General features: G+C 43.8%; 1 protein-coding gene across 1 annotated transcript in view; it reads left to right on the top strand.

Annotated features, from left to right (window-relative positions):
- LRRC8C (leucine rich repeat containing 8 VRAC subunit C) overlaps positions 1-21463 on the top strand; it is an 80317-nt gene that overhangs the window by 7001 nt on the left and 51853 nt on the right. Inside the window, exon 2 of the mRNA XM_080925279.1 lies at positions 13993-14063. The gene's annotated coding sequence lies outside the window, so the exon portion shown is untranslated. The remainder of the gene's footprint in view (positions 1-13992; positions 14064-21463) is intronic.

Genomic DNA, 21463 nt, shown 5'->3' with positions numbered 1-21463 from the left:
TCTGCCTCTCCACTACTAAGAATACATGCTAAGAACACATGCTTGTGACATGGTGACCGGCTTTTAAAAAGAAAGCTTGGGTGCCAGATAGCAGGGTAAGAATTTAGACCATGCTCATGCTGACAGCTGTTTCTCCGGCCCGTTGACTTAATTCACGTATAAGTAACTAAGATGATTACCTAGACTTTACACTGACAAAATTAATAAGCCCCTGAATTCATCTCCCAAACCCTCCTCTATTGGACATCCTTTAGCTTTCTGATGGGGAGTCCCCCTCATTTCTCATATAGTCAACATCCTTGGATGGTTCTTCCTGTGCTACAGATGTTCTGGTACCAGCCATTTCTTTTTGGGGGACTGGTCAGTTGTTTATTGAGTATAAGTTTAAGTTTGTGTGTATCAAAGAATTTGCACTTGTTCATAATTACAGCACACTGTTCCTTGTTAAAAAGATTTTGGTGTGCAGATGTTTGAGGGCAGGCGGGGCCACCGGGGTTGTTCTAGGCTTCCTGGTTTCTTGTATAAGTCCCCTAGGGAACCAAAGCCTGGGCTTCTGGTGTGCTCTCTGGAGCAGTGAGGAAGGCTGTGTTTTGCCGGTACTTTCCCAAATCTGGTGGCTGGCATGCTCTGGCACACATCATCTTCGCAAACAACACACCCTTCCCCTCCCCCAGGTTTTCGACCGTAACCTCAAACATCCAAAAACAGGTTTGGTGACAAGAAAACATCCAGGGTGGCCAGAGCCTTGTCTGTTCTTTCTGGCCACTCAGAGTCTCTGGGCCATGACTGTTCAGAACTGTTGGTGTGCTTGTTCATGGTGAGACTTCTTACCTCCTAGCCAGGAGCATATCCACTTCCTTCTGGTGTTTTTGTTTTGTTTACAGACAGGGACTCACTGTATAGCCCTGGCTAACCTGGATCTTGCCATGTAGATCAAGCTGGTCTTGAACTCACAGAGTTCTGCTGGTATTAAAGGCACTTACCGTCAACCCACTGACACCCTTCTGTTTCAACTCTGGTAATGAAATTTAGTTTCATTAAGAAATCATCTTCAGTAATAGAGTCAAATGTATGTATGGAAATATCTCTGAATGGAATCGAAAATTAGGAAGGAATCGTTGGGCTAACTGTATACTAGCAGCAAGCATGTAGACATGAAGGGAAGACATCAAAGAGAACCCTTAGGTGAAAGCCACCTCGTCAGACAAATATCTGGAAGTTTGTGAGCCTCAGAGTACTGTGGGTACATTTTCATGTGTTCGCTAGCATGTGTAATTATTCATGATGATGTACTGCTTTATGACATTTCCTACATGTATACAATACATTTACATAGTGTTTATTCATCACCCTCTTTTGCTAACCTCCCTTTTCCCCTCCCTCTCCTCTCCCTCGCCCCCTTCCACAGTCCCTTTCCTCTTCCCAACTATTCTCCGTTCTACTTTCTTGTCTCCCCCCCCCCCCCATGTGTCTTAAGCACTTGGTCAAAAATCAGTAAGAATCACTTAAGTAGTCACCTTTAAAATAATCTTAGAGGTTTATGAAAATCAGAAACATGAAATATCCTCGTCTTGGTAAATGGGAGAGATACAACTTGGCACCCAGCTTCCAGAACAATAGCTTGGAGATTACTTAGTCAGTCATTTCTGTTTTGGAGCCTTGAAGAATGACTTCATTGGGAAAACATTGTAAAGATAAATTACACTGCCTCCCTGAACATTATCGAGGCCGGTACAGTGTGCATATCAGGGATGTTAGGAAGCACTGTCCAGATTGCACTCCACTTTCTGACTAACGCCTGGCTACACAGATCATTTCTCCAGCGGCTGTTGCTGGAGGAAGTGACCATCAGAAGCAGTGGATGCGATTTGGACATGTTAGTGGTTTCGGTGTTTTATGAAGTCTCTGGATGGCATGTTTGAAAGTATCATCTGCCACTTGTGTGAGGCATGATGACAGAGCCTGGTGCTAACGAAAGGGTTCGAAACGAGCTGGCTGGGATGAACTAAATAACACTGAGGTGAAAGACAGTAGTCAAAAGCAAGCAATGAGTAATTGATTGGAGGAAAGCACACGGTGGTATCATAAAGAAAATAAGCTGTGTAAGTATGTATGGTGTTTGCTTGGATGTGTGTGTTGTCAGCACAGGTGAACAGAAATCAACAATTGACTAAGAACGAATAAATGAAAGAAAAGAAAGAAAGAGAAAGGCAGTGTGCCATCAGCATAAAAGGCAATGGTGTTGACTGGCTAGCAGACCGCTGGAAATGCTTGCTAGAAGAATAATTTGAGCAGCCCTCCCCAGACCCACTAACTCTCATGTGTAAAGAGGTTTTGGGAGATCCATCTAAAAGTGTACTCTTAGGGACACTTGATAGGAGAGGTGTATGGAAGACTTGGCTTTAAAATGTGGATTCAAGATTATTACTAAACTTTTATCTGAGACAGGGTCTCACTGTGTAGCCCTGACTTGCCTGGAACTCATTATGTAAACCCAGATAGCCTCAAACTTCTAAAGATCCATTTACCTCTGCCCCAAGAGTGCTGAGAGTAAAGGCGTTCTCCACCATGGGCTGTGTTACTGGACCCTTGGCTGACAGCATTAAATGGGTATCCAGGAATCATATTGGCAAGAACAAGTCTGCTCTCCATTGAGAGCATTTGCATTTTCTTATTCGTTTTATCAGGAGTCTTAATTTGTTCCCAGAGACTGTGAATAATGTCTTGCAAAAAGAGTATGTCCCAGATCAAGTTTGAAACTTTCTTGATCAGTTTTGTTTTGTTTTGGGTGAATTTTTTAAGCTGGAATAGAGTCTCGGGTTGCGTTATGGCGTGAGTGCATGTGTGTGTGCATGTGTGTGTGTGTGTGTTTTCAAGAACAAAGTATAAAGAAGCTTATTGCTCCAGACACATTGTATTGCCCAAAGAAATTTCACCTATCCCATTCTATTTTTGTGTTAAGATGTTTGAACTTCTACTTCTAGCTTGCTCACTCACTTTTTAGATTTCATTCATATTGTACCTTTAGAATTAGGACGGCCAACATTGGTAATACACTTTTCAAACAAGTATCAGGAAATATTTTCTAGGCAGAATCTAAACGAATGCTGTTTCGATATTACTGTCGGATCGGGTGTGACCACCTAGACTCTGTGTTTGGTATGTCTTTCCCATTTAACATTCTTTCTTTTAAAAAGATACGGTAAGAAGTACTTCTTGAGCATATCTCTGTGGTATCCCTGTATTCCTAAGGGGCCCCTAAATTCTACATTCTTTCTTTTAAAAACGTGTTTGAGTCTTTCAAAACAAATCAAACTTTTTTTTTTTTTTTTCTGTTTTGGATCACCATGGCTCCCTGAAACTCCCATTGTAGACCAGGCTGATCTTGAACACGCAACATCCCACTTGCCTTTGCCTCCTGGTTCTGGACTTAATGACATATATCATCAAGCCCAGAAGAAATTCTATTTTTTCCTAAAACATTGATGTACTAGGACTTGAGGAAACGGGTCATTTGATAAAGAACTTGCTGTGCATGCATGAAAACCCAAATTCAGATCCACAATTCCCACGAAAGGCCAGGCAGAGCAGTGTACTTCTGTGACCCTAGTACTTGGAGAAGCAAAGCAAGGTAGATAGATCCCTGTCGCCCCTTGGCCAGCCAACCTAGCCAAGTTGATGAGCTCTCGGCTCAGTGAGAGACTCTGTCTCAAATAAAAATGTGGAGAGAGAATGGAGAAGATAGTGTTGATCTTTGTCCTCCAAACACATGTGTAGCCACATAAACACATGGACATGCCCAAGCAAATGCACTCACACACAGTTGGTATTCTGAAGATCGTGCAGCAGTGTTGAGGGAGTTTATTGTAGGCCATGATCCACTTAGTATAGTCCTGTTGCCTTCCCAGTGGAATTGTCATGCTAAAGAAATTACCTTCCAAAGGCGACATTTCTGCATAGCATATCACAAAGTAGCCTCACTCAGTTACTCTCAGGAAGCAGAGATGTGTAACAGACCTGATATTGACACATCACCAGGAGCAATGAAGGGTCTCCGTGAACACAGTCATGAACTCACAGCTTTATGAATGGCATAAACTTACATCTTATTTTCCGGGGCAACATACATAGATCTGTAATAGGGGCCTCATCTACGAATACGCTTTTATTCCCTAGAATAAAGTTCGTGCAAGCGATCCTTCCCAAAAACTAGTTGTGCTTTTGTGAGTTTACTTTCAAAAGGTTCAGTTATTCGGAGGATTCTTGCTGTGCTCGGCTCAGTGTTCACAGGGCAGTGCTCACAGCTCTTCCTGTTGTCCTTCCTCACAGGATGTTTTCTTCCATGGTGTTAGAATGCTGGAAGTTGTATGCGCTCCAGATTTCTGGAGTGTGCTTATGTTGGGTAGCAGTCTGAGGAATGTAACCCTTCAACCCCTAAATCTGGGCTTCTGACTTTTTTGGCATTCTTTGGCAATGTACCAGGGAAATAGAGATTTGGATTATGATGTAACCATCCGGCAAAGCTAGCTATTGTAGATGCTTATGTGGAACTCTTCTGGGTTTTGTTTGATTTTGTTGTTTTGCTTATTAAAGGTACAACATACTGAAATAAGATGCCAAATTAAGGGTTAGAAATCATTCTTTGAAAGAGGGGGGTGCTTTAGAAAATACCTTTCAGAAAATAAGTTAGACAGAGGGTCTTAGAAAACAATGGGCAGCAAGGAATGGTGGAGGGTTCCCTAAGAGAGGGTACTGCCCCGGCTGAGGTCAAAGGAGGGCTTTCTCTTGGAACTGCTGAGCACTTCAATGTTGCAGTCTTGCAGCAGACTGGGAAAGCAGGGGGTCAAGTGGGAGACTTCCAGTGGCCGCACAATAAAGGCAAAGCCTTAGATCTGCATATGAACTCCTTCCAAGTATTTCCCTGATCTCAGAAGTACTTAGGGACATTGGTGGCAGAGCAGGTAGCTGGCCCTAGTCCAGGCTTGACCCACTGCCTCTGTGCAGCCGCATACCAAGTTCAAAGTTTGAATATGACCACACCTCTGAGCTGCTGCAACTAAAACCAGTGCTTCCCAGAAGCAGAAAAGAACAGGAATTGTCATCAGGATATCCAGTGTCAAAATCAGTTACTGGGCGTGAAACTTCACAGGGAAATGTAACCCATAATAAGACAAGGGAGTAGTTAGCAGAAATTAACTTGAGATGAGCTAAATGTTGGAATTGGTCAATAACAGGTTACAGCTGCTATTGCTAGCAGCCTGAAAGGGTGGTGTAAAGGCTGCACTCATGGAGACTCAGCAAAGAAATGGAACCTTTAAATACACAACATAATGCAAGTCTAGAATGAAACCCCTCTTGGTGAGCTTCGGAACTCACTGGAGAGAAAATGGGGACACACACGGGCACACACACAAATACACACACAAATACACACACACATTTTGTAAAGAGAAGAGGAAACAGTCTGAAGAAACTGACACAGAGTGACACGTGGAATTTATCAATACTGCAGCTGTCTCTTCCCGTGAGTAACCTGGGGTGACTTATAAAAGTGGTTTGCTTCTCTCTCAGAAAACCACACAAAATCATGCTAATCAAGAGATTTGGGGTTTTTTTTTTTTGTTTGTTTGTTTGGTTGGTTGGTTTGGTTTTTTTTTTTTTTGAGACATATTTTATCTGTGTAACAGCTCTGGCTATCCTGGAACTCATTCTGTAGACCAGGCTGGCCTTAAATTTGCAAAGATGCAACTGCCTCTGCCTCCCCCGTGCTGGGATTAAAGACATAAACCACCACCGTGTGGCAAGAGATCCCAGTCTTTGTGTTTCCTTTCATAGCCTTTGTGAAACTGCCCCAGCTGTCAAGGCACTCGTGTCCCCAGAGCCCAGAATCCGACAGAAGTTGACCGAAAGGTGTGGCGTGCATCGTTCTGATGACATTATGACGGTGTGGTGGGTTGGGCAGGCGGTCTGTGGTGCTGAAATGCTGCTGAATTTTTGCTGTGTTCCAGTGCAGCTTCTCTGCCACTGGTCGCGTCGGTGTGAGGGAAGCACCCAAGGTGTGTCAGGGCAAGTGTGGAACTCCTGATCAGATGAGCTATGCCTGAGCTCTCGGCTTACCAAGATGATTCCCACAGAGCAGAAACGTAGAGTAGACCACACAGAAGAATACCCCAGAAGCAAGTAAATAAAGAAAATTCTACAGCATGGGAATGTTGCGGTAAATAATACAAGGGCACGACTATTTCCCTAGCGTCACCGCTCCACGTTACTGCTCTACGCTGCCCCTGGCTCTTTCTGTCCGTGGCAGTCACTCCCTGGCATTAGTTCTGGCACTGTGGCCACAGGGAACTAACAATAGTTCATCTCAGTGGTCCATGCTGGCCCCCAAGTACTCTCTGACCCAGGCGGTCTGAGAGCTGTTTCAGTGTGGCACGTTGCCACGCTGCTCCCATTCACAACTCCCTTGGTGGGTTATTAGCACACCAGGCCTACATATCCCAATTCCGTGGTGGGCTTGGTTCGTCCACCATTGTACCTTCTCTTGAACTCAATTAAGTTGCCACACAATAGACTCTGATCCAATTGATATGATACAATTTTCCCATCTAGACAGCACAAATCTTTTTGTACACACCCATCTTTTATAAAATATTTGTAACAACCTGTATCTGTGGAGAGATGCACAGAGATAAATATCCACATCTGCCTCCCTGTTCTTCTAGCTCCTTCCTCTCGCTCAGGCTCCTCCCTCTCTTTCTAAAACTTTATCCCACCCGTCCTTCCCAATCACAGGCCTCATTTTATTTAGTACCTGCCTTCTTGATTAAAGACATCATCTTACATGGGAATAAATTTAGCACAAAATGAAAATAACATAATGGGGGGGAAAAAAAAAGAAAAGCAATGCTCAAGGAGGAGAAGAATAGAGAAAAGAGAACATTGTCAGATGATGGCTATCAGACATCAATACTAGGAAAAAAATAGAACATAAACTGACTGATCCTAAGCGCACATCATGCTGCAAAGTGGACTAAGCACAGAGAAACCATCCCAAGATTGTCACCATAGTCTGCACTAGAGAGGAAATACAAAGAGAAACCGATAAAGGTGTGCAGAGAAAGTGAAATACATCTGCTCAACAACAGTCAGGGGAAAGAGTGGGTGTTCCTTCAGAAAAAGAAAACTAGGGGCTGGCAAGATGGCCCAGAGCTGAAGGTACTTGTGCAGACCTGAAGACCTGAATGTCACACCTAGAATCCGCCACACTCCCGCCACTGTGGTTCGAGGGAGCCCATATGCAACAGACGCAATATGTCATTTTTTAAAGGATTAGTTTTGTGTGTGTGTGTGCACGTATGTGTGTATGTTTTACTTGTCTGTGTGTCTGTGCATTGTGTACATACAGTGCTCATGGACACCAGAATCAATACTGGCTTTCCCCGGTATTGGCATCATCGTTGTTAACTACATTGTGGACTCAAGAACAGAACCTGGGTTCCTCAGAAGACCCAGTGCTGTTAACTACTTGGGCCATCTCTCCAGTGCCAACAAAACATTTCAAAAAGAAAATGAAGATAGAGAAACCTTGTTTGTATTTTTTTTTTATCGCAATAGAATTTAACTCAAAGATTTAAGATGAAGATAGTTAAAGGTGCCCACAGGCTTGTTCAAACACATGAGTCCATGGGAACCAAACCTAAACATAGCGTAATGTAAGATACGTTTAGTCCAATTTCAGAGTTCCCACAGTCGATCACAGTCTCAACGATGTGTCCAGTTTTAAAGTCTCTTCTGAGATTCATCCAATCACTCAGCTGTAATCCACCAACACAGGATATGCATTACCAAAATGTCATAGTGAGGAAATACTGGACCAAAGCAAGACCAAAAAATCATCTGGGCAAACTCCAAACTCTGCACCTGCATGTCTAATGTTAAGTATTCTTCAGATCTCCAGCTCCTTTCATCTTTAACTGCAGAAGAATTCTTTCTCCTGGGCTGGTTCCACTCTCTGTTGGCAGCTTTCCTCTGCAGGTTTCCAATGGCACTGGCATCTAGGACATCTTGGGGTCTCCAAGGCGACTTCAACGTTGTATGTTCTGGTTGACTCTGTTCCACTGCTGCTGCTGTTCTTGGTGTTCATATGTTTTGATGCTGTGTCAGCAAGAGTTGGACACTAGTATTCCGTTATCCCAGGACTTAGATCACAGCTGCCATGGGGTTTGGACCAGATTTTTATAGTAGCAGGTATGGATTCTCTTCTGTGGAGCAGGCCTCAGATCCAACCATAACAGTAGTGGTATTACACAAGTAGGCACGTATTACTTGGAAGGCTGGTCTTGTAACTCAGAGTTCAAAGCTGGATAAACCACTTACTCCTCCAGCAGCCAGAGTACCTTCCGGGACTATGAAAGTCCCAGCGTGGAACCAGTGCATAAAAGCGTTCGTGTTTCAGTCACTGTTGTTTGCAAAGTATTGCTCAAAGTCTCTACATTGTATGTGCAAGTTCTGACTAAAAGGTGGAGAAAGTGAGGGATTGGGACTTGGAGGCCACCCCAGTGGATGGCACGATACCCCCGAGTTTCACAGTGAGACCATCTCACGAACCTGAGGCCAGAGGGTACAGAGCGCTCACGGTCTCAACATGCACCCTCCGAAAGATCACCAGGTGGATGCTTGCAGATGTCTCGTTCCTCACCCTTAGCAGTGTGCACACAGCCCGCCAGCTCCTCCATTCAGTTTGCTTCTGTAATAAACTGCACTGTTCCCCCACCACACACACACCCCGGTGTCACGTGCTGAGAAGGGGGGAGTTTTCACATCCCGTGCTCCAGATGTATGAAGTGCTTGTTGGCATCTATCTAGTAAAGGTGATGCCAGATTTCAGTTTCTCTCTGGAAGGAGGAAACAGTCCACGAAAGGTGAAAGCTCTCCTGAGCTGCTGGCTGTTAGGACCCCGAGGCTTTCTGTGGTGGAACCCATCAGTCAGGGTCTGCTGGGAGGTAGTTTCCTTTCATGGTCAGCTGCACACGGGTCCTTGCACCGTTTGTCTTCTCCACTGTTGAAATGACCAATCCCAGCTTCTCCTGTCTCTGCAAATATTAACACCACTGATGTGTACAAGACAGGTGCTCACCTTAAACACAAACTCACATGGCCGTGGAGTCTTCCCTCCTCGTGTTCCAGTCCAGTGGGAAGCTGTTGGCCTGTTGAATACCTCAAGAGGTCACTGTCAGAGAAGACCGGGCACCATATATAGCCTCTGGCTGACAGGCGGATATACAGGTGACCTCTGAGAAAGTTCCCGGGTGTAGCTTTAACTGTTCGACAGATGCAAATCCACACAAAATGCACAGCAGGAAAAACACCAAGATTTCCCAAACGTCAAAGGATCAACATGACTTTTCTACAGAGTCAGACATGCCAAAAGCTTGCTAAGCTCATGAGCATGAGGTAGCTAGCAGAATGGGCAAACTGTTTCCAAGATTCTCAAGGGCTACTTTGTAAAGGGGTGCTTAGGATGGGGAGAATGGGGAGATGCCTCAGCTGTGATGAACACAGGCTGCTCTTGCAGAGAACCCGAGTTTGATTCCTAAACCTACATGGTGGCTCCCAACCCTGTAACTGCAGCTCCAAGGGGATCAGACACCTCATGCCTCCCCTTTGAGGGTAGCTTACACATGTGACACATGTAAAAATACAAACAAGTCTTTTTTAAAAGTGTTATAACATTGCCCAGTTACAGCTACAACTAGGGAAGATGCTTCAGGGAAACAAATGCCATTATGTGTTTTCTTCTGGACACAAGTACAGCTCTGGAATTTAGCCAGAGCTAATCAGAAAATCAAAACAAAATGTACTCCCTCAGTCACTGAGTAGGCCAGTTAAATTGCCCTTTGGTAGATCAGAAAAAAAGGATCTGTATTGTTCATTTTGAATTTCAGGGTTTCAGACAGCACATCCTCATTCATCCTAAGCTTTAGTTAAAGGAATTTAGTTGTCTCTGTAATATAATAATGTTGGTCAAAATAAAAGACTGGTAATGGGCATCCACAAACTTAAAACAAAGGAGAGATACTTAAGGCTCATCACCTCATTGCTAGACTTATATTGCTCGTGCAGCACGACCCTATTTGAGTCTCACCCCGAGGAAGAGCTCCCGCTCAGCCCAGTTCCAAAGCCTGCTCCCAGTTTCGGTAGTAAGTCATCTTAAGTCCCATAGACAGGAGTCTTTTTTTTAAAGAAGGCCTTTACACTTTCACAGTGCACTGTTCCAACTATAGTGTCCCAGCCTCGAAGCCAATAATTCATGCCCAAATGCTTTGTATTTCATTTTGTGAAATTGTAACAAAATACCAGAGTCCGGGAAACTTATAGTGAACAGAAATTTCTTGGCTTACAGTATGGATTGGGGAGTCCAATATCAAGGGACCAGTATCTGGAGGCCTTCCCAGTACATTCGAGTCTTACTCAGGGTTTTACTGCTGTGAACAGACACCACGACCAAGTCAAGTTCTTAAAGGACAATCTTTAATTGGGTCTGGCTTACAGGTTCAGAGGTTCAGTCCATTATCATCAAGGTAGGAACATGGCAGCATCCAGGCAGGCATGGTGCAGAAGGAGCTGAGAGTTCTACATCTTCATCTGAAGGCAGCTATCAGAATGCTGACTTCCAGGCAGCTAGGTTGAGGGTCTTAAATCCCACACCCACAGTGGCACACCTCCCCCAACAAGGCCACACCTATTCCAACAGGGCCACACCCTCTAATAATGCCACTCCCTGGGCCAAACAAACACAAGCCATTACAATGCGTATGTCACAACTGCCTCTCTCTTGTGTGACCTCCAGTTTGACATCATTGCTGGAGGTGGGGAGGGGCACGGCTCCTCAAATTTCATTACCTTCCAGAATTGCTCCTGAGTCCTCCTGACACAGCTAAAGAGTGTGAGGAGAGTAAGAACAATCAAGAATACTGATGAGGTGTTTCCATATGTGGCTCTGTTTATTGCTGCAGTGGGTATGGGCCTTGGGCTTCTTGTCAAGCATTCCTCAAGTAACACCCTCATACATCTGTCCGTGGATGCTCCCCTCGTTGTGGAAGAGATTCCCTACATTCTTCAGAAATCTGAGAGCAGAGCCAAAAACATTCAGCCTAAAAGACCAAATTTCAAATACTATCTTATATTTTAGTTCCTAAAAGCTCTTAGACACGGTCAGATGGCCCAGTGGTGCCTGCTACCATGCCTCATGGCTTGAGTTTAATCCTTAGAACCCACATGGTGGAAGAGGAAGATGAATATTTGAAAGTCGTCCTCTGACCACGACATGTGTGCAGTGACGTGTGCACCATACCCCATATCATCAAAACAAATGTGTTAAAATCATGTATGTGGACTTTACATCCGAGTCTGCATCATTGATGTTTTCAACAGAGTATTTCTTTGCGGAATAAATGACCATGAAAATCAGCTCTGTGGACCCATCCTTCATCCTCCCTTTGCCCTTGGCACCACAACCACAGCACGCACACGCACACGCACACGCACACACACAGTTGTGGTGTAAACACCAAGGACATTGCTTTTCCTCACATATAATACTCTAGACATGGTCATAGGACATTTAGGACTTGCCTTATTTATGCCCTGATGTTATACCATGGCTAACATGTATCTGTAGTTTGTCAAATTAAGGATAGTTACTACAAGGTTTACAATCCCGTGTCAGAAGCAGGGAGGAGGGTTTTCGGAAGTCGAGATCCTTTGTTTAAAGCGGTTGAGCACATCACCTCCATTGGTATTGTATTTGCTCACATTGAGTTGAACGCCCATACCCACCTGCAGGGCACTGGAACACCAGCCTCCTTGAACCAGAGGAAGGACAGCCAGACACTTGAACTGATCAGTGTAGTAAGAGTAGCAACATCAGCCATTCCTGAGGAGCACTGGATTTAGCTCCTAGGAAACTTGTTTTTAGGGGACATATCAACCCTGTAAACCATAGCTGAATCCCTTAGGCTCACCTGCTAGACCTCCATAAGTGCAGCTGTGTTCTCAGAATAGTTTAAATGTCACACCAGCAGGTCTAACCGCCCATAACATATGGAGCATGGATTGGCCCTTGCTGCTGTTGTGTGCCTGACAGTTTTAGATGTGTATGCAATGTTTTAGGATTATTCTCACCTTACTACCCACTTCTCGCCCCTTCCTTGCCTGTGAACACCTTCTTACCTATCCTTACTGGCCTCACCATTAGAGATAATGATATTCCCACCTTCAGCAACCATTACCAGTCATTAGCGTCTTGGAAGGGGACGGAGCATGGACACCTCCTCCATCCATGACAGGTTAAGAGGTATGATCTTGTGTAAGTGTTTTTAGCTGCTGCGTGTGTGTGTGTGTGTGTGTGTGTATTTCTGTATCTGAGTGTTGTGTGTGTGTCTGTGTGGTGTGTCTGTGGTGTGTTTATGTGTGTCTGTGTGTGTGTGTGTGTGTTTCTGAGTTGTGTGTGTGTGTCTTCAGTGGTGTGTATGTGTCTATGGTGTATGTGTGTGTGTTTGCAATGGCAATATGATATCCAGATGGCAGTATTTCATGACGATGCCACATCTTCCTGCTTTTACATTTTTTTTTCTGTCCCATCCTCTGTCATGTTGCTTGGGCCTTGAGGGGTGATGATGTGGATTTAGGATCTACATCATTTAGGACTTAGGATGAAGCATCCATCAGTCATGTATTCTCAGCACTTTGACCACATAGGAGTCGACATTAACTTCTACCCTGTTAAACGGAGCAAGAAAGCAACACACATCTGGGTATACACATTAGTAGTTGGGTGTTGCAGTAAATAATAAAATGACGGTTTATGGTATTATCAGCCCCCACAGTCTCACTCCACAGACACCACTTTAATGTGGAGCACACAGACTCTGTCACTCGGTCTATAAGCTGCTCTCTCCACAAGGTTCCCTTCTCAGGCGGTTCACTTCACCCGCCCCTTCCGCTTCTCTCCCGGGTGGATACGACCACCCCGGCGTGGTCCATTTCTCATTTGCCTGGCACAAACACGACTCCAAAGCCCAGTAGCCTTTCAAGCAGGTTTATATATTAATTTCTCAATCCACAAACCGTCTACACAATAAGATTACATCCAGTGGACAAAGATACAAACTACCCTTCTATATGAGATAAAATAACCTACAGAAACTCTTAAATATTTATATCTACCTATTGCCAATTATGGCCACCTGGATCTAGATATTTCTTCTCCAGCTCCATCTTGATTCTCCTGGAATATATCTCTCCTGTGCAGTCCATGTATCGCCTTAACATAAATCTACAGTTGGGAGGCAATCTAACAGCATGTTCTTCTAGGGAAAGAGTGGTAATGTATTCTCCACTCATAGACCCATGTTCCTAAGGAATTCCTTGGTTGATATCATTGTTTTGGGCTATGGAAGCTTCTTGAAAACTTTGGGTCCTGTTTCAGAGGTACCCAGTGCTGAGACACAGAGCCTAGAGAACCTGGATTGCTCCTCTGGGGCCTCTGGAGTGGAGCAGACTGGTGCTCATGGGGTTTTGACTGGCACATGTGGATTAGAGGTGGATGGTTTGAAGACTCTAGACTCATCTTAAGACATGGGAGAAATTACACAATACAAGTGTTTTAAAGAAGACACCACAGTTTGTGAGTTCTTATAGACACTTTCTATGAATAGCAAATAAAGGTACACGTAGAGTATACAAGGTGATCCCAGGATAGAAGCTGAGCTTTTCTGTTTGGCTTTTCAAAAAATGATCATAATTGTTACATTTGTTGCCAGTACTTTTTCCTAATTGTGAATAATTTAAAGAGGTTAAAAGCCGTCCAGTAGAGCCCTATTACAAGCCTAGATCTTCCTGCCAATAAAGCTTACACTGCAACTGCATACCGAACAGAACATACTGTGCAAAATGGAGTCAAGATGACTTATATTTATTCTTATTTTTTAGATTAATGTGGCTGCTTATGACTAAGAATTCTGGGACCACAGATGTTCAGAGAAGTAACCTATACATATAAGGTAATAACAGGAGTATTTTTAATTACTTTCACTGTTAACATGGATTGTTCTAAGGGCTTTTTACCAGTCTGCACGTACAAAGCAACTGTATTCAGCTCATAAAGAGCAGCATTTGCACAAATCTTTGAGTTCTGGATTAACTGCTATGATGTAATGTACTGTAAGCATGTCATGTCTTTATTATAGTGTGTCTAACTGTGACGGTGACTTCAGTAAGCAAGGTCCACTGTCATTTGGAAGTTACTTACCATGGGTTACTTTTTAATATTAGAGGAAAAACAATTAGACCCAAATGGAACAACGCATACTAGCCTCTATTATATAAGACTATCCGTAAGTTATTATTAGCTCTTTGGTTTGGTTTGGGTTTTGATTGTTTTGTTTTGTTGAGTCCTGTGTATCTCCGGCTGGTTGAGAGCACTGCAGCTAAGGGTGACCTTGAACTTCTGGTCTTCCTGCCTCTACCTTCCTGGTACTGAGATTATAGGTTTGGGGAACCTCACCCAGGTTAGGCAGCTCTGGGATGGACTCCAGGGCTTCATGCATGGTAGGTAAGTACTCTACAAAGATTCACCCTAAAGAATATTTAGACGACAAAGCAAAAGTATTCTGCAGAGAGACAACACGATATGTCACTGGTACCAGCAGCAGGTATGTTCCCAGAAGCCCTTGGGAATAGGGTATGCCTGTGGGTATCTTCACTTCATTTTTTTTAATGGAAATATATGATGCATCCCAAAAGCCCCCTTGGACCACACCCAGATACATAATCAATGCCTTATAGGAGGAGAGCATCAAGCCTGAGAACAGAGGCTTTCCTTGATAGCCTTGGCCTCTCAGATGTTTGGCTTAACCAGCATCTCTGGTAAGAGCTTCCTCTGAGTCTCAAGATTCGTTTGCTCTGAGGTTTCATGTTTCCGTCAGACCTCTTCCTGTTGACATTCTCACTGAATGAGAATCATTTGGGAGACATTATAATGTGGGGTTAAACATGGCATTTGAGGACGGTTGAAGACACTGATAAATTAATTGATCTATTTTGGTGTGTTTGCTTGGAAACCTGGAAAGAAGCCTGTTTGGAGATATATTTTGTTTTTAGAATGTTACCCAAAAAGATGATAGAATTCTTCACCTCCTGAACATTTTCAGATAGTCTCTCTGCTTACCTCAAATAATTTGCTCTCTGTGACATTTTACTTAGAAGTAGTGAGGGGGGCAGGATAGTCATGATTTAAAAATATTCATCCTTGTCCTTAGTCTGAGAAAGACTCTCCTAAGTGCTGTCTGTGTTTCGAACTGAGTAATAATGGCACATATTTAACATGAATATGCTACGAGCAGTCTGCTGACCAGAGAACAGACTCATCCACGTCCTGAGTAAAGTGGAGGCTGCTTTTAAGTTTTGTGATGTTATTAAGAACCTAAGGCTAGAGAGCTAAAAGATTGAAGCCCAGAGTTAGAAACCAGGGAGAGAACAAGCAAAGTATGTCTGATGCTGTCAGCTCATAGGGAATCCACTCATGCTCCGTGCGTATATAAAATGTCATAATGAGCTCATTTGGTACAATGACTATATGTTCACAGAAGATCCTCTTTGAAGTTGGGCTGAATTAACAGTGGGAGAAGAGAGAGTAGCCTCCTTACTGATAATTTCCATCCAGAAGTAGCAGGAAGTACAGAGTTGTCTATAGTCACTTTCGCAGACCTGTAAACTGGCTCCCCGGGTGACATTCAGGGCCCTGGACTTCCCCTGTAAAGCCCCAGACAGAAATGCCAACTTCTCCCATACATGTAGACTTGAGTCTTAGGATAGTGAGGAGTTAAATAATGCATCTCACGTGAGGTGTCTGTGCCTTCTTGGTACACTTTAAGCCTTGGTTTGTGTTCTAGGGTTCCCAGTTATACATAGCAGGGACCTTGGTTAAATAAGATCAATGTAATTATCTCCCATTTACCAGACAAACACAGACAAACTTTTCTGCTCAAAGCATTATCCACGTTCAGAAACTATCTGATGGAGCTAAATATAAATTATAGACATGGAGAGTTCCATGTTGCATAAACCGTTACTGCCCAGGCAACTAGGTCAGGAGCTGGGAGTGCCCGAATAAGGCTCTTAGGCTCTGCCCTTACAGTTTACAGTGTGGGAGGAGAGATAGATGAGACTAAATATAAATAGCCCAAGCAGTGAAGGAGTGTCCACAGCAGGTAGGAAGTGTTGATCTTGGATTGTATATGAAAACAGTGAGCCACAGACTCTCAAAATAGGGCACTGTAGCATTCTTCAAGCTGGATGCTTTTCTCCAAAGCTGAGTTCATGGGGTGTCTGTCACACTTGTTTTGTATAAAGATGTGATATTAAGATATGGGCTTGGCCAGGCATGGTAACATTTGCCCTAAATTCCAAGTGCTGGGCTGAGTTAAAGGATTATTCTGAGTTCGAAGCCAATTTCATCAATATGGCAAGTTCAAGACCAGCCAGAGCTATAGGGTGATATACCCTGTGTTAAAAATGAAATAAATAAATATATACAAGGACTGAGGGTGTAACTCAGTGTTACAGCATGTGTGTAGCATGTTCGAGGATCTGTTTAATCCCCAGCTATAATTGATTACCAATCATTTAATCGATGATGGCATACTGAAATCATTCTATCTAAGCAAACTCTACATTTTTACAGCTGCACACAACTCTGGTTTTCCTGTAAGATCTTCAGATGTGTTACTTTACCTTTATTTAAGATGTTTCTAAGAAAATAGGTTCAAAGTTAGGGTCCTACTCCTGTGTTTGCTTAATAAACAAAAATAAAAATACTGATCTTGCTTTAACAAAGTTCCCTCTATCTATAAAGAAAAACCCTGGAACACAAACTGAAATAAAATACTTCATGGCTGAGTCCTATGCCAGAGACTCGCGAATGGGTGGCTCTGCTGTGTAGCCAATGTTGAGAGGCGCCCCTCACCATGCATGAGTTTTTCCACACACACCCCTAGAATTTCCAGTAAATTCTGCAATCCTAGCTCAGTCAGGGTTCTAGCAATAGATTCTCCACTGGGCAGTTCCTGATGCATACTTACACAGATGTACTCAAGCATGAAGCACAGGGCCCCAGGGACCTTTCTACACAGTACCCATTTTTCATGTTGTCGTGGGATAACCAACCCACAGGCTTATTCTATACCCCATTGTGGATTTTGTTTTATTTTTGTCTTGAGAAAGTGTCTCACTGTGTAGAGCTGGCTTCCCGGTTCTCCTCTTCACAAAGCATGTTGTACTGGGTACTGGATGTTGTACACATGCTTGCCCTCAGTTTTCTGAGTGCTGGGATTAAAGGCATGGAGGGCCACACGTGGTTCATTTTCTTAATGAGTGCCATTCTAACTGAGGTGCGACAGAACCTCACCGCAGTATTAAGGTGCATTTCTCTGCTCCCTTGTGGAGCTGAACAATTTTCATGGTTATTCCCTATGGTCCATCTCTGGGGAACTGTTCATTAATCCAGGTATTGACCTGGTTATTTGATTTCCTGTTTAGGGTCTTGTGGGTTTTTTTTTTTTAAATATATATTCTAGCTACTAATCCTCTGTCACATGTACAAGCAAAGATTTTTGTTTTTCCTTCTGCAGACTGCTTGTTCATTTGATTAGCTGTTGCTTTGGTCTGATGAGGTCCCATTTGCTGATCACTGGCCTTGTTTCTCAGCACCCAGAGTCCTGTTGTGAAGTTCTTGCCTGTGCCTGTAACTTGATGTATTTTCCCCCATGTTTTTCCTCTAACAGTATTTGAAACTTGTTTAGAATCTGTTATGCAAGTCATTAAACCTGTACCCCCTAAACTTCTCGTTTGAGAAATGGAATCCCAGTACCACGGTACCACGTACTGTACTGAAGCGTTTTGCATTTGCACACACTGGAGTGTGCACACACTATTACCAGGCCCTTGACTCAAGTTCACTGCCTGTATTGCTGTGCTTACCGTCACTCCTGTGCCATTTCTATGAGTGCTCCCTTTCTACTTCATTATTTGTTCTTTATTTCGTTCTCTTTGTTCAGTAAGGAACACAGGCCACAGGCAGACCCTGTCCTAAACAGTTAGGACAAAAATAACTTCCAAATTAAGCAAAAGAAATTCCTGCTTTGGTGGAACTTCAAGTGGGCAAAGACAGGAAAGGAAACACATATGCAGTTAAAATCTGCAGCATGTTCAACTGGGATAAATAGTCTGGAAGACAAAAGAAAGTAGTGCACTGTGGGGTACACGTTAAATGGCCTCCGCTGTGTCATTTTCCAGACAGGAGGCAGTGACGATGAACACCAGCCTGCAGTGAGAGGCAGGGTCACAAGTCACCGAGATCTGAGTCAGGTTTAAAATCCCCAAAGAAGGTGAGAGGTGCTGGTATAGTATTACCAGGAAGAGGAGAATTCTGAGCAGTGGTGTTGAACTTAAGAGGTCCCGAGTGAAGGTAGATGTGGAATGTTCTAGGGCTGTCTAGAATGGCCACTGTGTCTACAACAAATAGAATGAGTAAGACAGAGCTGACCAGCTCAAGGCAGGAGTGCAGGGGTTTTGTACAGATTTTGGCCTTTCCCCTGAATAAGATGAAGATCTGCTGGAAGAGTTGGCTCACAGTATTTTAAGACTTTCCTTCTAGCTGCTCAGTGGAGACCTATCTATGGTAGAAGAATGGAAATCTGTTAAGAGGCTCCTGTGGTTGTACTGTGATCGTGATGTGGATCTAAGTAATGATAGAGATTGGTCAGAAATAGAGGCTGGAGGCATAGACCAACAGGAAAGGCCATATCTGGGATTTACAGGGACCTGGGTTTATTTCCGAAGGTGGAGATGGGGAAGGTGGTAAATAAATGCATTTTCCCGAATTCTTTAAAATAAGAGCCCTCCACACTCTGATGAGAAAGCCAACCACGGCTGCATACAGCATTAGGTCCCTTCATGTCACTTGAGTGGGACTCCGGCAATATCTCCTTGAAAGAGGATCGTCCATGTGAACCTGCTCCTGTGCCACCTACCACGTTCCTGTCCCGCTGCTCCGCTGTGCCCGTTCATTACTGGCCACGTACCTAAACTGTCGCTGAGAAAGAACCATTGCTTGGTGAAGGCCTGCACTTCCCCTCATGAAGCTTGAACTCCATGCCAGGGTGGGTCTTGGAGCCACGGAGCGAACGTCCCACGGCTAGGCACACTGTAAAGGAACCCATGCATCAGGAGAGCCCAGCACAAGAGCGACTCCTGTCTGTTCCCTCCTCTTATCTCAAAAGTTCCGAGAGTCGAGGAATTTTTCTTGTATTCATTTTTCATAAAGATTTATTTATTTCTACTTTACGTGAGAGTGTCTGCATGTCTGTGTGTCTACCACATTGTCTGATACCCACAAAGGCAAGAAGAGGGCAGCTGAGCCTCAGGAACTGGAGTTTCATACAGTGGGACTGGGAACCAAACTTGGATCCTCTACAGGTACAGCAAGTGCTCGCAGTGACTGAACCGTCTCTGCAGCCCTTCCGCTGCGCACTTCTGACAACCAGTACTGAGGGGATTTCCAGTCACGTGCACACTGATTTTCACTCATTCATCCACCACTTATCTTTTGAGTGCATGTACGTGCCAGAAACTATTCTGGACATTCGAAGGGAGGAAGGAGTGAAGGCCATGCTGTGGTTCCTAAGTTTACCTTGCTTAGAGGAGGTAGACCAAACACAAGAGAAGATAACACCATGAAGAGGGCATGACAGTGAAAGGGTTCAGAGTGCTGGGGTCATGTAATGCTGTGCAAGTATGTGGGGGGGGGGTACTTCTGTACAAGAGTGTGTGTGTGTGTGTGTGTGTGTGTGTGTGTGTGTGTGTGTGTGATAGTGTATTGCTGTGCAAGAGTTAGTATGGGGTACATGTGCATGCATATATATATGTATATGGCATATGTACATGTTCTTGTGGTTTGTACTTCTGTATGTACAAGTGTGCATGCATGTGCATGTGGGAACCAGATGCTGATGTTGTCTCTGTTTTATGATTGTTCTTTATTCTTTGAGACGGGTTCCTTACAGAACATAGAACTCACCGATTCAGCTCCACTGGCTGGCCAGCAAGCCCCAGAGAGTCTATCAGTTTTCAAGTCCCCTGTGTGTACCATACCTGGCTCTCACATGGATGCTAAGAGTCGAGGTCTTTGTGTTTGTGCAGAGAGAACTTTACCAACTGAACCACCACCACCCCGGCCCCTAGTACTAATATTCTCAAAGGGCAACCCAGGAAAACACCTCCAAAACTGGTATTCGTGAAAAGGAAGGAAGTTTCATATCTGGAGCAAAATGTTCTTTGTTTCAGGAAGTTCCTTAGACAGCTTTCCTGTCTGCATGTGCTCTAAGTGGTTTTATCCTGTTCCTTGGTAACACTTCATATGTCCTCAACACTCCTGAGTTTGTTCTAGCTGAGAGTTTCTGACTCCAGTCTGGCATATCCTGCTGCTTATGAAAGCCATCTTCTTGGACACCTAGCACGTGTTTCTGTCGCAGAGCCTCCGTGCGCTCTGCAAACATGATTTCCCTGCAGTCTAAGGCTTCTGTTAGTTAGGAATAACTCCACTCCTTTCGGTTTTACAGAAACGAGTAAGAATCTTGAACTTGTCTTGACTTCTCTAAGCTCTGTAACAAACCCATCCGCTAGAGCGTGAGTTACGTATATTGGGGAATTTTTTAAAGAGGGAACCGTGGATCATGTAGATTTAAAAACGAAAAAGAAAGAGGTAACAGAAATTGGAGTGATGCTGATGGAGGGGCTAGCATGGAAATATTTGACAGAAGAATGAAAGCCAGAGCTAAGGGTATGTGAGCCTCTGGGATGTGACATCTACTAACGGAGCCATGGCTCTGGAGAGCTCTTTACTGTGTCTTAGGGCCTTTCCACCACGCTCTCTGCAGGAGGACGGCTGTGGCCCGTGCTTCAGGAACAGCTTTCTGCACTCGTGAAAAATTATACATAAAATAAATATACCTCAAAAGTTTTCAGCTCTGGAAATATGTTGAGATGAGTAGGGTAGACAGAAATAGTCACCATATTTTATTTCAAGTTGAACATTGAAACTAGTCATAGAAAGCCAACCCTTTTGGTGAGCGTATCTGCAATGAAAGAAAATAACCCCTTTTCAGGAATTAAAACTATCAGTGTCGTAATTATATAAAGGATTTCCATACAAATTAGCTGACTTAGAAATCTGTCTTGTGTGTTTGTTTGGTATTTGGATTTGTTCTGTAATTAAACAGAACACGTGACTGGCAGAGGAGGGAAGGGAGATCCTGGTAATCTTCTTGGGGCAAGAGATGGTTAATGAGTAGCCTAACCTAATTAATTTGAACAAGAACAATGAGGGAGGAAGTAAGTAGTCAAT

This window comes from Micromys minutus (assembly GCF_963924665.1).
Source record: "Micromys minutus genome assembly, chromosome: 11".
Taxonomy (NCBI): domain Eukaryota; kingdom Metazoa; phylum Chordata; class Mammalia; order Rodentia; family Muridae; genus Micromys; species Micromys minutus.
Note: the sequence above shows the minus strand (reverse complement) of the source record. Positions and strands in the feature narration are given on the sequence as shown.